Below are 15,026 nucleotides of genomic sequence, written 5' to 3'. Positions count from 1 at the left end.
AGGTCACACAGAGCCTTAAAGATCATGGTGCCTATGGTACAGGGTATTATGAACTTTCCAGGATCCTGTCTCTTCTGAGGCAATGTCAGTTGATCCAGATCACTTAGTTCATTGATGAACAAGGGAGGTTCAACTTCCCAAGCATCAATGCCAAATAATTTGGCATTCAGCTTCATGATTGCACCAAGAAACTTGGCAGTTTGCTCTTCAGTAACATCCTCATTCTCTTCAGAAGAGGAATACTCATCAGAGATCATGAAGGGCATAAGGAGGTTCAATGGAATCTCTATGGTCTCTAGATGAGCCTCAGAGTCCTTTGGTTCCTCAGAGGGAAGCTCCTTTTTGGTCACTGGACGTCCCAGGAGGTCTTCCTCTTTGGGATTCACGTCCTCTCCTCTCCTCACAGGTTCGGCCATGGCGCTTATGTCAATGGCCTTGCACTCTCCTTTTGGATTCTCTTCTGTATTGCTTGGGAGAGTACTAGGAGGGATTTCAGTGATCCTTTTACTCAGCTGGCCCACTTGTGCTTCCAGATTTCTAATGGAAGACCTTGTTTCATTCATGAAACTTACAGTGGCCTTAGATAGATCAGAGACTAGATTTGCTAAATTAGAAGCATTTTGTTCAGAGTTCTCTGTCTGTTGCTGAGTGGATGATGGAAAAGGTTTGCTATTGCTAAACCTGTTTCTTCCACCATTATTAAAGCCTTGTTGGGGCTTTTGATCCTTCCATGAGAAATTTGGATGATTTCTCCATGTTGAGTTATAGGTGTTTCCATAAGGTTCACCTAAGTAATTTACCTCTGCTATTGCAGGGTTCTCAGGATCATAAGCTTCTTCTTCAGAAGATGCCTCTTGAGTACTGTTGGATGCAGCTTGCATTCCATGCAGACTCTGAGAGATCATATTGACTTGTTGAGTCAATATTTTATTCTGAGCCAATATGGCATTCAGAGTATCAACTTCAAGAACTCCCTTCTTCATAGGCGTCCCATTACTCACAGGATTCCTTTCAGAAGTGTACATGAACTGGTTATTAGCAACCATGTCAATGAGTTCTTGAGCTTCTGCAGGCGTTTTCTTTAGGTGAATGGATCCACCTACAGAGGTATCCAATGACATCTTTGATAGCTCAGATAAACCATCATAGAATATATCCAGGATGGTCCATTCTGAAAGCATGTCAGAAGGACACTTTTTGGTCAACTGTTTGTATCTTTTCCAAGCTTCATAGAGGGATTCACCTTCTTTCTGTCTGAAGGTTTGAACATCAGCTCTAAGCTTGCTCAGCTTTTGAGGAGGAAAGTACTTGGCTAAGAAAGTCGTGACCAGCTTATCCCAAGAGTTCAGGCTGTCTTTAGGTTGAGAATCCAACCATAATCTAGCTCTGTCTCTTACAGCAAAAGGGAAAAGCATGAGCCTGTAGACTTCAGGATCTATTCCATTAGTCTTAACAGTATCACATATCTGCAAGAATTCAGTTAAGAACTGAAAAGGATCTTCAGATGGAAGTCCATGAAACTTGCAGTTCTGCTGCATCAGAGAAACTAATTGAGGTTTCAGCTCAAAGTTGTTTGCTCCAATGGCAGGAATGGAGATGCTTCTTCCATGTAAATTGGAATTAGGTGCAGTAAAGTCACCAAGCATCTTCCTTACATTATTATTATTTTCGGCTGCCATCTCCTTTTCCTGTTCGAAAATTTCTGAAAGGTTATCTCTGGATTGTTGTATTTTAGCTTCTTTTAATTTTCTCTTCAGAGTCCTTTCAGGTTCTGGATCTGCTTCCACAAGAATGTTCTTATCCTTGCTCCTGCTCATATGACAAAGAAGAAGGCACAGAAAAATAATAATAATAATGGAGATCCTTTATACCACAGTATAGGGATCCCTTTGTGAGTGGAAGAAAAGAGGGGGAGACAAAGAATGTGATGTAAAGGAAGAAGCACAACTGTACGGATGGAAGAGATGTGAGATGAGATGTTAGGATATGAATGAATAAATAGAATAGGATGGGGGAGGTATAATTTTCGAAAATTATTTTGAAAAAGAGTTAGTGATTTTTGAAAAATGGTTTTTGAAAAATGTTAGAAATTTTCGAAAAATTTTTAAAATTTAAAAATAAAAATAAAAATAATTAGTTAATAAAAAAGAAATTTTTGAAAAAGAGGAAAGATATTTTCGAAAATTAGAGAGAGAGAGTTAGTTAGGTAATTTTGAAAAAGTTAAGAAACAAACAAAAAGTTAGTTAGTTAGTTGAAACAAATTTTGAAAAGATAAGAAGTTAGGAAGTTAGAAAAGATATTTTGAAAAGATATTTTTGAAAAAGATAAGATAAGAAGATATTTTTGAAAAGATATGATTGAAATTAGTTTTGAAAAAGATTTGATTTTTAAAATCACAATTAATGACTTGATTCATAAGGAATCACAAGATATGATTCTAGAACTTAAAGTTTGAATCTTTCTTAACAAGCAAGTAACAAACTTCAAATTTTTGAATCAAAACATTAATTGATTATGTTATTTTCGAAAATTTGGTATAAAAATAAGAAAAAGATTTTTTTTTTTTGAAAAATATTTTTGGAATTTTCGAAAATAACTAAGAATTTTGAAAAAGATTTGATTTTTGAAAAAGATTTTGAAAAAGATAAGATTTTCAAATTGAAAATTTGATTTGACTCATGAGAAACAATTTGATTTTTAAAAATTTTTGAAAAAGTCAACTCAATTTTCGAATTTGATGAGAGAAAAAGGGAAAGATATTTTTTTGATTTTTGAATTTTTATGATGCAAGAGAAAAACACTAAAAGGATGCAATGCATGAAATTTTTAGATCAAAACAATGAATGCATGCATGAATGCTATGAATGTCAAGATGAACACCAAGAACACTATGAAGAACATGATGAACATCAAGAACATAATTTTGAAAAGTTTTTAATGCAAAGAAAACATGCAAGACACCAAACTTAGAATTCTTTAATGCTTAGACACTAAGAATTCAAGAATGCATATGAAAAACAAGAAAAGACACAAAACAAAAAATCATCAAGATCAAACAAGAAGACTTACCAAGAACAACTTGAAGATCATGAAGAACACTATGAATGCATGAAATTTTCGAAAAATGCAAGATGCATATGCTAGTGACACCAAACTTATAATGTGACTCAAGACTCAAACAAAAAACACAAAATATTTTTGATTTTTATGATTTTCTAATTTTTTTGGATTTTTTTCGAAAATAATATGAAAAAGAAAAAATAAGGATTCCAAAATTTTTAATATGAATTCCAGGAATCTTGCCATGTTAGTCTAAAGCTTCAGTCCAGGAATTAGACATGGCTCACTAGCCAGCCAAGCTTTCAATGAAAGCTCCAGTTCAAAACACTAGACATGGCCAATGGCCAGCCAAGCTTTAGTCTTTAACACGAGAGTATATTGCTCTTTGATAACAAATTGCAAGCCTCAGTCTAAAAGAATTTAGACATGGCTTTACAGCCAGCCAGGCTTCTCATGCTTCATGAAGCACTAGAATTCATTCTTAAAAATTTTGAATAAATTTTTGAAAACATTTTTATTTTTTTTTTTCGAAAACAAAAGAGAAATTTTTTTTTGAAAATATTTTTGAAAGATTTTTGAAAAGAAAACGAAAAGAAAGTTACCCAATCTGAGCAACAAGATGAACCGTCAGTTGTCCAAACTCAAACAATCCCCGGCAACGGCGCCAAAAACTTGGTGCACGAAATTGTGATCTCCAGGCTCGAACAAATCCTGGTAATGGCTCCAAAGCTTGGTACTCTGATCTTAATTCATAGTTGTCACAACTTCGATACAACTAACCAGCAAGTGCACTGGGTCGTCCAAGTAATACCTTACGTGAGTAAGGGTCGAATCCCACGGAGATTGTTGGTATGAAGCAAGCTATGGTCACCTTGTTAATCTCAGTCAGGCAGATATAAAGTGATAATGGTGTTTTCAAATATTATATAGTAAAATAGGGATAGAGATACTTATGTAATTCATTGGTAGGAATTTCAGACAAGCGAATGGAGATGCTTTTCGTTCCTCTGAACCTCTGCTTTCCTGCTATCTTCATCCAATCAGTCTTACTCCTTTCCATGGCTGGCTGTATGCAAGGGCATCACCGTTGTCAGTGGCTACATCCCCTCCTCTCAGTGAATAATATGCTCACGCACCCTGTCACGGCACGGCTATTCATCTGTCAGTTCTCGATCATGCTGGAATAGGATTCACCCTCCTTTTGCGTCTGTCACTAACGCCCAACAATCGCGAGTTTGAAGCTCGTCACAGTCATTCAATCATTGAATCCTACTCAGAATACCACAGACAAGGTTTAGACCTTCCAGATTCTCTTGAATGCCGCCATCATTCTAGCTTACGCCACGAAGATTCTGGTTAGGAGATCTAAGAGATACTCATTCTAGCTTAATTCATGTAGAACAGAAGTGTTTGTCAGGCACGCGTTCATAAAGGAGAAGGATGATGAGCGTCACACATAATCATCACCTTCATCACGTTCTTGGGTGCGAATGGATATCTTAGAAGCGAAATAAGAAGAATTGAATAGAAAACAGTAGTACTTTGCATTAATCTTTGAGGAACAGCAGAGCTCCACACCTTAATCTATGGAGTGTAGAAACTCTACCGTATGAAAATACATAAGTGAAGGTCCAGGCATGGCCGAGATGGCCAGCCCCCTTGATCTAAGAACAATGCGTTCAAAGATGATCCTAAGATCCTAAGATGATCAAAAGATGGTCAAAAAGACTAGTACAAGGTCCTATTTATAATAAACTAGTCACTAGGGTTTACATGAGTAAGTAATTGATGAATAAATCCACTTCCGGGGCCCACTTGGTGTGTGTTTGGACTGAGCCTAAGTGTTGCACGTGTAGAGGCCATTTGTGGAGTTGAACGCCAGTTTCTGTGCCAGTTTGGGCGTTCAACTCTGGCTTTGGATCCTTTTCTGGCGCTGGACGCCAGATTTGGGCAGAAGGCTGGCGTTGAACACCAGTTTACATCGTCAATTCTTGGCCAAAATATGGACTATTATATATTTCTGGAAAGCCCTGGATGTCTACTTTCCAACGCAATTGGAAGCGCGCCATTTCGAGTTCTGTAGCTCCAGAAAATCCACTTTGAGTACAGGGAGGTCAGAATCCAACAGCATCAGCAGTCCTTTTTCAACCTCTGAATCTGATTTCTGCTCAAGTCCCTCAATTTCAGCCAGAAAATACCTAAAATCACAGAAAAACACACAAACTCATAGTAAAGTCCAGAAATGTGAATTTATCATAAAAACTAATGAAAACATCCCTAAAAGTAACTAGATCCTACTAAAAACATACTAAAAACAATGTCAAAAAGCGTATAAATTATCCGCTCATCAGAGATATATATGAATAATGAGAACCTGTATCAATAATATTCTAGCGTCTAAGAAACAAACTTGTAAAGTACTTGCCACAAGTGCATTGGATACTTGAGCATCTTGACGTGTCAAAGCATACACATGTATCTGATCTCTCTCTCTAACTTCCTCCTCTATTATAAGTTTGACCTTTACCACCTGCTCCTTTGCCACCAGAGCTAGAAGAATTCCTAATAGACATAGCTAAAGATGAAGATATAAGTGTTGTAGGACGTGAAATACCCTAAGCAAAGTCTCGTTTAGGATGGGGTCAATCTCTCCTTAGATGACTAGATTGGCCACAAACCAAAATATGCTCCAGTGGCTTTGAAATATACACTAAAATGGTAACTCCCATACTGCTGGCGGTAAAATTTAGTTGGTCTTGCCTAATTAGAACCCTGTTCACTAGATTGAGAGGTGCTCCCAATAAAAGGTATTGGACTCAAAACCCTTATGGGAGCAAATCTAGAAGAAGCAAGCCCACTGAAAGATGTTTGAGGACGAGACCGATTAACCATGTTGATTGGTCTGACCATGAAAATAACTGAAATCTCATTGCACTAGATCCACCGAAAAATTATCTCTTCATCTTGGACTTCTTACCAACATCCTTATAAGCATTTCTCTCTGCTATCCCAACTTCAATTCCATAAACAGAGTTTAGGATCTCCTTAAAAAATATGTGTCTAACTTCAGGCATAAGAGTAGTGTACATAGATTCTACTAATCCTCGAACAAACCTACAAATTTTCCTCTCTTTTGAATTCACCAAGTAAGGGGCACTCTTGGAAAATCTAGTGAACTCCTTAGCATACTCAATCACTGACATATTCTCTTGTATTAATATTTCAAAGGTAATTGCATCCTCTGCTTGCTTATTAGCTGGATAAAATCGAGCAAAAAATTCTTAGGTGAACTCTTTCTAAGAAGGAGGAGGAAGTCTAACTGCTTCTTTGCTCTCAATAAGAGACTCATACCAATACCTTTCTAAACCACAAGTGTTGTAGGATACTAACTTAACATTCTATTTTTTTAGTGTACTGGAGAGTCCGAATAGCTTTCTTTGCATATTCTAAATATTGTTGTGGATCTTCGTTTAAGGAATCTCTATTAAAAATAGATGAATTCACCCCTATTTTGATTTATTAAGGCTTGCAGCACCACATTAAGGGATTGATTCATTCCTCTCATTTCAGCTGCTAAGTCCAATTGAGCTTCTTCCGTTGCAAGGTTCTCTTAAATTCTCTCACGGGGTATTCCTCATCCGTACCTATTAGATATTCTTTGGCTTCTTGGTCTTTGTCAAGTCACTCCTTATGGAGGGAAACTGCCCTTTAGATTCACCAGTATCAGGAGCATGAACATCTCTATTATGTTTTTTCTTAGGTAGTATCTTCTACTATTGAGTAAGTAAAGCGATTGGATCACAAATGACATATGTATACGGAGTTCAAAAGACAATATGACTGATAGAAGAAATTACAAAGATAAAGAATTGAAGATAACTTCAACATCACACTTTATGAAAATGGGCCGGCTTCCATTTGCACAATTATGATCTTACTAAAGGACACTTGCTCTATATTACACAGAAAATCCTAAAACTCTGATAACACTTTGTCATGGCCCGAACAAACCCATGACTGGCGCTCAAGGGATAAATCTCTCAACAAACCAATCAACCAAATTTACAGAAAATAGAAAGAGTCTCCTCTATTCTAGAACCTTGCCAAAATGAATATTATCTTTCTATATCAATAGTAACTATTCATATCTAACAACAACAATAGCATATCCCGAATATATCCACCAACCAAACATATCAAAAGTCACATCGTATATATTAAGTTATTAACTAAAGTATATAGTTGAATCCATTGTTTAACATAATCAAATTATAATTTCTATCAAAAGAATTTGACATCCAAAATAACATAATCCACAAGAGGATCCTATCAGTGACATATGGAGTATTGATATAATCTAAATTTAAGCACAAAGGTTCCACAATATACAAACATAGCCCTTGGATAGAAGAAGGGCTCACCAGAATTACTAAGATCTACTGTAGGGCAGGTGGAATGAAACCTGGATTGACACCTGTATCTAAAAAATATTAGAATATGATAGGTAAATTTTGTAACTCAGTGATCAAACATTATATTTATAACCCACACAAGACGATACAAATTTTATTTTGAAAGTTATATTTTTTTTAGAGATAAGAAATTATATTAAGTAAATATGCAAATAAATAGGTAAGTAATCAAACATATGAACTGAAATGGGAGTTCTTATTCCAGAAGTCAAATCAAATCGAATATTACATACTTGGACAGCTCCACCTTTAAGGGTAGTCCTTTTCTCTAGTGTGCTCGTATGGTATAACATATCCAACGTGTGATCTACATGTTAGGCTAGCAATGACTCTGCTAGCTGAGGTCTGAGTCAGATTTTCCCAAACCAATTTAAAATAAATTAGGTAGAATACATCTTTAATACTTATAACATAATATTAAATTTCATAATAAACTAAATACATATAAATATCCATACTAAAAATCAAATTAAAGCACAATAAAGTCAATTGAAAAAAAATGTATGCTTTATAAAATATATGAAAAAATCATATATCAAATTAAATACTGATAGTAATATATTTTAAAATAATTATAGATATAATATCCACTTACAACTTGGTTCCATAGAACCGGAAGCAACCTTGAACACGTCGCCGAACTACCAAATGATGTCCAATAACTCTATAATTTTAGAAATATGACAATAATAATATTTGTGAACTAATAATGTTGTCAATTGTAAGACCTCAGATTTTCAAAAATTAAATAATAAGTTACTTATGATTTATTATATGTATTTAAGACTATATTTTCAGAGATTTTTATATATAAGTTGGGCAATTTCTCATTTATAATTTAGAGCTTTAATAATTGAAAAATAATGAGAATTTTATGTGTTTTAATTTGAATATTAAGCTTTTGAACCTTATTTTATAAATAAAGGATAATTAATTTAATTATCTCTAATTTTATTAGAATTAGTATTTATTTGAAAGTAATTTGCAAATTGATAATAAAATGATATTTCAAAGATTTTTATTTGGTATTTAATTTTGTTTTGAATTAATATTCTACTCCTTAATTTTATTAAAATTACCAAAATTATCCAAACTTTAATTTCTACTCGCACCACTCTAACTCTAACACAACACAACCCACACTCACCCACACCAAAACCCTAGTCGTCACCCCCACCCCCTTTCACCTAACGCACACACATGGCACACACATGGCACACACCATACACACACACCGTGAAAGAGAAGAAGAGAAGATAGAGAGAAGAAAAGGACGGTGCCGGTGGGGTTGGAAGCCGCCGTCGCCGTCATCACCAAAAGAGGAGGGGAGAAAGAGGGATGCCGTCGAGTTAGCAAGAGGAGGGAGAGAGAGAGAGAGAGAGTTCTTGTGATGGAGGGGGAGATGCCGCAAGGATCCCCATTGTCAGGGGAGAAGGAGCCGTGCTTCCATGCCACCGTCGAGCAAGCTCCGTCGCTGTCGTTCCCGTGTCGCCATCGCTGTTAGACCCGTCGTCGCCGTTGTGACGGGCTAAGAAGGAGACAACTTAAGAGAGAGGGGAAACACAATAGAGAAGAAGAGAAGGTCGTGCTCCATCGTTGCTGAAGCCTTCATGGCCGCCGCTGCTGTCCGAGATGCCACCTAAGGACGCCACTGCCATTGTCATGGTCGTCGGCAAGTTGTACGGTGTTGTTGAGGTCACTATTCTGCCACTGCCATTTCCGAAGTTCTTGGTTTGCCACTGCTACAAGCCGCATCGCCGTTCCGGTCACCGGGTATGGCGCGGTTGTCACTGGAATCAACCGCTGGAGCTACCGCTGCTCTGTTCTTGGTTTCTTCTTGGTACAGTAAGTCATTTTTCTTTGAAAATCCTTTTTTCATTATTCCGATATATATTGCTGAGATTTCTATGGTGTTATTGTGATAGGATTGAGTTTCGGTCCTTGCATGTCGCATTTGGAGTTGCTGTTGTTGTTGTAGAAGCTGTATGGGATTTTGGTTGCAGCTGCCGCTATTACGGGCCGAGAGAAAAGGGGTTTGCTATGTTTAATAATTACTGAGCTTCGACAATCGAGGTAGGGGATTTTCTTAAAATTTGTTTTAATTATAAGAATTGTTACAAGTCAATATCAATGAAAATATTTATAATTATAATTACATTAGTCTTATGGATTGAACTGGGTTGTTTTCGATTGATATAATTGTTTGTTTAATTGATTTGCCAATTGATTTAGATTGTTTAATTGGTTGTTGTTGAAGTGTCACTGTATTTGTTGTGGAACTGAGATATAACGAGTATTTGATTGGGTTGGAGTTGGTGCGGAATTTCTAGATCCACAAACTAACCGACAAGTGCACCGGGTTGTACCAAGTAATACCTCAGGTGAGTGAGGATCGATCCCACGAGGATTGATGGACTGAGCAATAATAGTCGAATGATTCCTTAGTCAGGCAAGCAGAAAGTGATATTTTGAGGGTTCAAAAGCATTAAATAGTAGTTCAAAGAGTAGGAAATGCAAACAGTGAGAATGGTGTAAAATATATGAGAGAAAGCAGTAAGGTTTCGGAGATGTTTTCTTTTCTGGATTACGTTTTCTTACCAACTACTTTAATCAAGATTCATTTCATGGCAAACTATTAGTGACTAAAATCTAATGTCTTAGTGATTTAGTCTCCTCTAACCTAGTTAACCGCCAATGTCTTGGTCACTTAATTTCGATTAGAGGATTAAGTTCAATTCTAGTTTATTGCCACAAAAATCCTAATTACCCAAAGCTAAGAGGATTATATGTCATGTATCCCGATTAGTTCAAGTAATTAATGATTTAGGAGGAATTTACTTTCAAATGTTGTTCAGGTGAGATATCTATTCCAAGAATCACAAGAATGCGAATAGAATAAGGGTTATTCTTCCGATCTACCCAGATTCATAAAGTGAAGAACGAAAGTAATCCTTGAAACTGAATCAATACATTAATTAAAATAGAAAAGCAATAGTCTCAATCCATAGAAATAAATAGAGCTCCTAACCTTAACCGAAGAGGTTTAGTGGCTCATGCTTCAGAGAGAAAACTAGGGTTCCGAAAGTGTGAAAGTGCAGAAGTGAGAAGATCCCCCCTAAAGGGTGAATCTTTTCCCTTTTATAACTAACCTAATTTGATTTGAAACTAAAATAAAATAATAAATTCTAAAACTAAAATATTTTGTTTGTAAATAAAAGTAACTAAAATAAAAGATAAAATAATAATTAAAAGCTAAATCCAACTAAAGATGATCCAAGAGTGAGGTGAGATCCGGATTGCCCGGCACCCAAGGGGGGGGGGCAGAATGCCTCTGATTTTGCTGGGTTATTGGCGCTAAATGCCAAATTGATCCAAATTTTACTTGAAATAATAAAAATACCAAAACAACTCAAAGTAGTATCCAAAGAGGATTTTAACACTAAAATATAATTAAACTCACTAAATTCTAAGTTAATTTGACTAGAAAATTCGAGAAAAATAGGGTAAAGATGCTCATGCATCACAACACCGAACTTGAACTGTTACTTATACTCAAGCAACTAAAAATAATGTAGGACTGAGAAGTAGAAAATTGCCCAAGACTTAAGTGTTCATTTAAGCTCTTGCCTAATTACTGAGTGTGGTTGATGACGTTGTGATTCTAAATAGGTTTGGCATCTCACTATCCTTTTGAGCTCAGAAATATTGATATCCCTCAGAACTAGAACTCAGATGGTATTATGGATTTTCTTCCTACTTAAGCTCTAATTGATCCTTGAATATAGCTTTTTCTTTTCTTTTCTTTGGTGCTTTGCACCTTGATCCTAGCCGTGACTCTTAGTGTTTTGTCCTCAAGCTTAACTTAGCACAAAAACACCACAAGCACTTAGGTGGGGAACTCTTTAAGTTCTAATTATTTTCTTTTAATTTCTCCCAGTTCGTGGTGCTCAGAGCATTTGGCATATTTTGTGATTGCACTTGGTCTCGACTCTTAATGTCCTGTCTCAAGAATTACTTGACACATTCACACCACAAGCATATAGTTAGGAAAACAACTCTTTGAGCTTTTAATCATTTTTTACCTTCCTAACTATTGATGCTCAGAGCCTTGGACCTTGCTTTTTTTATTATTATTTTTTTTGCTATTTGTTTTGCTTTGAAGAGCGGATAATTTATACGCTTTTTGGCATTGTTTTTAGTATATTTTAGTTAGTTTTTATTATGTTTTTATTAGTTTTTATTCAAAAATCACATTTCTGGACTTTACTATGAGTTTGTGTATTTTTCTGTGATTTCAGGTATTTTCTGGCTGAAATTGAGGGACCTGAGCAAAAATCTGATTCAGAGGCTGAAAAAGAACTGCAGATGCTGTTGGATTCTGACCTCCCTGCCCTTGAAGTGGATTTTCTGGAGCTACAGAGACCCAATTGGCGCGCTCTCAATTGCGTTGGAAAGTAGACATCCTAGGCTTTCCATAAATATATAATAGTTCATACTTTGCCCTAGATTTGATGGCCCAAACCGGCGTTCCAAGTCAGCATAGAAATTCTGGCGTCAAAACGCCAGAACTGGCATGAAAGCTGGAGTTAAACGCCCAAACTGTCACAAAAGCTGGCGTTTAACTCCAAGAAAGGTCTCTACACGTGAAAGCTTCAATGCTCAGCCCAAGCACACACCAAGTGGGCCCCGAAAGTGGATTTTTACACTAACTATTCTAGCTTACTCATTTTCTGTAACCCTAGGTCACTAGTTTATTATAAAAACTACTTTTAGTGATTCATCTTGTACCTCATGACACTTTACACGTTTCATATTGTATTCTCTACGGCATAAGTCTCTAAACCCCATGGTTGGGGGTGAGGAGCTCTGTTGTGTCTCAATGAATTAATGCAATTACTACTGTTTTCCATTCTATCACGCTTATTTCTATTCTAAGATATCCACTCGTACTTCAACTTGATGAATGTGATGATCCGTGACACTCATCACTATTCTCAACTATGAACACGTGCCTGACAACCACCTCCGTTCTAACTGCAATAGCTTGAGTGCATATCTCTTGGGTTTCTAATCTAAGATTAGAACCTTCGTGGTATAAGCTAGAATTATTGGCGGCCATTCTTGAGATCCGGAAAGTCTAAACCTTATCTGTGGTATTCCAAGTAGGATCTGGGATGGGATGACTGTGACGAGCTTCAAACTCGCGAGTGTTAGGCGTGTGACAGACGCAAAAGGATCAATGGATCCTATTCCAACGTGAGTGAGAACCGACAGATGATTAGCCGTGCGGTGACAGCGCATTTGGACCATTTTCACTGAGAGGACGGATGGTAGCCATTGACAACGGTGATCCACCAACATACAGCTTGCCATGGAAGGAGCCTTGCGTGCATGAAGAAGAAGACAGTAGGAAAGCAGAGATTCAGAAGATAGAGCATCTCCAAAACCTAAACCTGTTCTCCATTACTGCAAAACAAGTATTTATTTCATGTTCTTTTACTTTTTACAATTAAATCTGAGAATTATTGATATCTTGACTAAGAGTTACAAGATAACCATAGCTTGCTTCAAGCCGACAATCTCCGTGGGATCGACCCTTACTCGCGTAATGTATTACTTGGACGACCCAGTGCACTTGCTGGTTAGCTGTGCGGAATTGCAAAAGTGTGATTGTGATTTCGTGCACCAAGTTTTTAGCGCCGTTGCCGGGGATTGTTCGAGTTTGGACAACTGACGGTTTATTTTGTTGCTTAGATTAGAAATAATTTATTTTTGTTGGTTTAGAGTCACTAAATTTGAGTCTTTTATTTGAGTTTAGTTTCATATTTTAAGTTTGGTGTCAATTTCATGCTTTTATTTTCTTTCAATTTTTCGAATTTGCATGTTCTTAGTTCTTTCTTGATCTTTGAAAATTCTAAGTTTGGTGTCTTCTTTGTGTTTTCTTTAAAATTTCGAAAATTTGTGTTTGATTTTCTAAAAATTTTAAGTTTGGTGTCCCTTGTGCTTTTATTTACTTAAAAATTTTTCAAAAATTTGTTCTTGCTGTTCATCTTGATCTTCAAAGTGTTCTTGGTGTTCATCTTGACATTCAAAGTTTTCTTGTTTGTTCTCTTTGTTTTGATCTAAAATTTCTAAGTTTAGTGTCATTTTGTTGTTTTTTTCTTTCCTCATTAAAATTCAAAAATTAAAAAAATATCTTTTACTTATTTTACTCATAAATTTCGAAATTTTGCATTAAATTAGTCAAAGATTTTCAAAATCATATCTTTTTTTAGTCAAGTCAAAATTCTAATTTCAAAAATTGATCTTTTCAAATCTTTTTCAAAAATCAAATCTTTTTAATTTCTTCAATCATATCTTTTTTTTAATAAATTGCAATCATATATTCTCAATCATATCTTTTTAAAATAATTTTTAATCATATCTTTTTGATTGCTAATTTCCAAAATCTTTTTAATCAATTAATTAATTTAGTTTTCAATTTGCTTTTATTTTCTTCTAATTTTCGAAAGTTCTATTTTATCTTCCATTTATTTTGTTTTATTTTTTGGTTACTTTTAATTAAAAAAATTTAAAAATATAATTTAATTGCAATCCATATCAATTCCCTTTTCTCCATCATGGACATAAGTGGAAATGAACAGTCCAGAAGGACTCTAGGGTCATATGCTAACCCCATTACAGCTGCATATGGGAGTAGCATCTGTATACCTCCCATCAAAGCAAGCAGTTTTGAGCTAAATCCTCAGCTCATTATCATGGTGCAGCAAAATTGCCAGTATTCTGGTCTTCCACAGGAAGAACCTATTGAGTTTCTGGCACAGTTCCTACAAATTGCTGACACAGTACGTGATAAAGAAGTGGATCAGGATGTCTATAGATTATTACTGTTTCCATTTGCTGTAAAAGATCAAGCTAAAAGGTGGTTAAATAACCAACTCACAACAAGCATAAAAACATGGAGACAGCTATCAGACAAATTCCTGAATCAATTTTACCCTCTAAAAATGATGACACAGCTAAGGCTGGACATCCAAGGCTTTAAACAAGAGGATCATGAATCCCTTTATAATGCCTGGGAGAGGTACAGAGGGATGCTAAGGAAATGCCCCTCCGAAATATTTTCAGAGTGGATACAGTTAGACATCTTCTACTATGGGCTTACAAAAAGAGTTCAAATGTCTCTAGACTACTCAGCTAGTGGATCTATACACATGAGAAAGACAATTGAAGAGGCTCAAGAACTCATAGATACGGTTGCTAGAAATCAACATCTGTACTCAAGCAGTGAGTCCTCCATAAAAGAAGAGGCTAGGGCAGTAACTACTGATCCTAATCCTCAATAACAGATTATTGAGCTTAATCAGCAATTACTCCTTATGACAAAACAATTAGCAGAATTTAAAGAGATGCTCCAAGACACTAAAAATACTAACAAGAATATAGAAGCACAATTGAATCAGACAAGACAGCAGCTATCTAAACAAATAACA

At 35.9% G+C, this 15,026-nt stretch overlaps 1 non-coding gene across 1 annotated transcript; it reads left to right on the top strand.

Annotated features, from left to right (window-relative positions):
* The first annotated feature begins 1,175 nt into the window (after positions 1-1,175).
* Positions 1,176-1,283, top strand: LOC148547837 (small nucleolar RNA R71). The gene has a single exon (XR_015898235.1). It is a non-coding gene; the product is annotated as a small nucleolar RNA R71 (small nucleolar RNA).
* The last annotated feature ends 13,743 nt before the right edge of the window (positions 1,284-15,026 follow it).

This window comes from Arachis ipaensis, chromosome B8 (assembly GCF_059453495.1).
Source record: "Arachis ipaensis isolate K30076 ecotype BB chromosome B8, ASM5945349v1, whole genome shotgun sequence".
In the NCBI taxonomy this organism is placed as follows: domain Eukaryota; kingdom Viridiplantae; phylum Streptophyta; class Magnoliopsida; order Fabales; family Fabaceae; genus Arachis; species Arachis ipaensis.
This window is presented reverse-complemented; position numbering and strand designations above follow the sequence as displayed.